This window comes from Biomphalaria glabrata, chromosome 14 (genome assembly GCF_947242115.1).
Source record: "Biomphalaria glabrata chromosome 14, xgBioGlab47.1, whole genome shotgun sequence".
In the NCBI taxonomy this organism is placed as follows: domain Eukaryota; kingdom Metazoa; phylum Mollusca; class Gastropoda; family Planorbidae; genus Biomphalaria; species Biomphalaria glabrata.
The window spans coordinates 37664498-37667858 of NC_074724.1; the positions used below are offsets into that span (position 1 = coordinate 37664498).

General features: G+C 30.3%; 1 long non-coding RNA gene across 2 annotated transcripts; it reads right to left on the reverse strand.

Annotated features, from left to right (window-relative positions):
- Window positions 1–304: 304 nt before the first annotated feature.
- Window positions 305–3081, reverse strand: LOC129922952 (uncharacterized). 2 transcript variants are annotated; one of them, XR_008774876.1, is made up of 3 exons: window positions 2967–3081; window positions 1303–1377; window positions 305–449 (listed from the first exon to the last, which is right to left on the reverse strand). It is a non-coding gene; the product is annotated as an uncharacterized LOC129922952 (long non-coding RNA). The 2 variants fall into 2 exon arrangements; XR_008774875.1 differs by lacking the exon at window positions 2967–3081 and having other exon boundaries at window positions 1303–2142.
- Window positions 3082–3361: the final 280 nt, after the last annotated feature.

A 3361-nucleotide genomic window follows, 5' to 3' on the forward strand; every position in this document is an offset into this window, starting at 1 on the left:
ACTGAATATCCATTTGATTGGATCAATAAAAATTAACTTATCTTAGAATGGACCTCATTCACCAACATTTAGTCACGTGATCTTATTGATAAAACAATGAAAAAAATTGTCTCGTGACAACCATCATGAATTAAACATGAGATCGTAAATTATATAGAAGAGATAAAGCACCACGTGGCTAAATGTTGTTTGTTTACAATTGGTGAATGAGGTCCATTGAAAACTATCTAAGATTCATAATGCCCCCCATAATGAAGAATAAGAAATTACAGAAATAGTTAAGACTAACATAAGCCTGACAATAAAATGTATAGTTCTTATTTAATTAGCTTTCTTGACATTATTATAATTAAGCCACATAAGAAAACATGTAAATTGTCACTAGCTTTAACAAAGCTTCATTGATGTCTTTGTTGATTTGTGGAGAGGTATCAATCTTGGCTAGTATGCTAAAAAAAAAAATAGAAAAGAATATTTATTAAACTGCTTTATAAATAAATTAAATCCATAACATATATAAATTAAGATGTATGTAATACATATATCAAGATCTACAAAAAAAATATTTGAAAACTAAGGGCTTAATTAAATGACATTATAATATTTTGTTACTCGCCAGCATTGATTATTTCAACCAAACAATTGAAATAGCCTTATTTTTAACTTTTCACAATTTCTTTTTAATTAAGGGCCACCAAATTCACCTTGCCTATGGCATCCAATCACCAAAGGCCAGCACTGCCAGCACAATGGCCATATGCAAATACATTTCCCCAACTAATGTCAGGTACCCATTAAAGTTGGGTGGGTTACTCCGAGGCGCCCTTTTAATTCCTGAATTTTAAAAAAATTCTAATCTTTGCTAGAGACCATAGTCTTGAGTAAACTTAGAAATAAGATGAGATTGTCTAGATGACTAACAAGATCTAGTGACAATCAAGTCTAGAGTCTATTGAAAAATATAGAAATAGAATATATTATTTAGCTTTAGATCTAGAATCTAAAATTATTATAAACTCTAATCAAGATTGACTAGATCATGATAGATGAGTAGAGATATAAATTTATGTTCTCTATGTTAGATAATAGTTTTTGCATCCATTTTTTGGTATACACTTCTTTCACCTACTAACTAGATGATTTGGTGGCTGAAGGTTACAACATAAAAACTGGGGTTTTGAATTCCAGGATATTTATGATAATACCAAGTCAACCCAACTCTAATGGGTACCTAAGATCAGTTGAGGAAAAGATAGGTGTAAGACAATACCTTAATAACATTCAGTAATAGTAAATAATTACCTGATGCATGGCTAGTCCAGCTTTCTCTGGAAATGTTCCAGCCCAGTGCACACATCTTCACAATGAATCTAATTACTGCAAAACAAAAGGTAAACTTGCATCATGTGAAATAAAAAATAATTAAATTTTTATTCAACCAGTGTCAATATGAAAAGTCATCACAAAAAAAAGCAAATTTGGATTATAATAGCTAAAGCAAAAAAAAAAAATCAAATCTATATAACCAAAAAAAATAAAATATAAGTTTGTTTCTGAAAGGCCATAACAAAATAATACAACATAATTCCAGACAGCCACTACAAATAACACAAAAGTCGATTCCAAGCAGTCATAAAGAAAAGTTATCAAGTAGATTCCAAATATTAACTGCCAAAAAATAATCAAGTCAATTCTAAATAACAACAAACAAACAAACAAAAAAATGCAAAAGTCTGATTCCAAACAGCCATCACAAAAAAAAGCAACTAATTTAAACAACCACTATGAAAAACAATATCAGACATTGATCATAAAAACACACAAATCCAATGAAGAGCTTAAGTAATATACACATGTTTGATTCTAAACAGCCATCTCCAAAGAAGAAAATGTCAATTCTTTCGCTACTAAAAAAAAGCACATGATTCTTTAAAAAAAAAAAAAATCCAATACTGAACAATGATCACAAAAAACACACAAGTCTAATTTCAAACAGAGCTCATAAAAAGCCATCACAAAAAAAAAGCACACAAGTCTAATGCAGAACATTGATCACAAAAACGCACAAGTCCAATTTAAAACATTGATAAAAGAAAAACAAACAAATCTGATAAAGAACATCAATTAAAAAAACACATGTCCAAACTGAGATCAATAAAGACCCAAATGTCAATTCAATCAGCCACTACTAAAAAAAGCAGTTGATTAAAAAAAAAAAAAACAAGTCTTATGCCGAACAATGATCACAAAAAAAACCCACCAGTTTCGAACTCCACACCGATCATAAAAAGGAGGCAAAGTCAGACTTCTAACAGCCGTCACATAAAATAAACAAATAAAAATGCCATTCTAAAAAAACACAAAGTAAATGCACAACTCGGAATGTGAATATCAATCACAGAAAAACACAAGTCTTTTTCAAACAGCCCACACAAAAAAGCAGAAGTATGATTAAAAACAACCATCACAAAAATTTTAATAACCACCAAAAAAAACGCGCAAGTCGGATTTCTATTACTGATCATAAAAAGGAACAAGTCCAATACTGAAAATCGATAATATAATCACACAAGTCCGATTCCAGTCAGTCATTACAAAAAAGCACAATTTCAATTCAAAACAGCCATCACAAAAAAAGCGAATTTCTATTCAAACAGCAACTATACAAAACACGTTGATTCTAAAAAAAAAAAAAAAAAAAAAACCACAAGTCCGATGTTTAACATCAGTTACAAAAAAAAATTAAAAAATGTCCATTCTAAATAATTATAAAATGAATGCACAAGTTTGATTCCAAACAGCAATCACAAAAAGCATATGTCGATTCAAATAGCCACTACGAAAAACTTGAATGCCAATTCTAAATAACCACATAAAAAAAAAATTAAAATGTACAAATTCTATTCCGAGCATTAATCACAAAAATGACAAGTAAGAATCAAAATACATTAAATTCTTAGCATTACCTATCAATCAGTCTGTTAAACCATGGGGGCACCACACAAGATCTGTCAACAGCCCTTCTATATTCCTCTCTGTACTTAGCCCTGGATAAACCATTTCATGGCAGACCTGCACATTCTTTGATGTCTTCACATTGCTCTCAGTCTTTCATTCTTCATCCTGGAACTCAACAGTGAAAGGACTATAACCCTGGTATTATTTTCTGGAAATAAAAAAAGTGATTAAGTCTCTTAATATAATTAAAACCAATTTTTATAATTTTTTTACAAAATACATTAAATTCTTACCATTACCTATCAATCAGTCTGTTTAATCATGGGGACACCACACAAGATCTGTCATCAGCCCTTCTATATTCCTCTCTGTAGTTAGCCCTGGATAAACCATTTCATGGCAG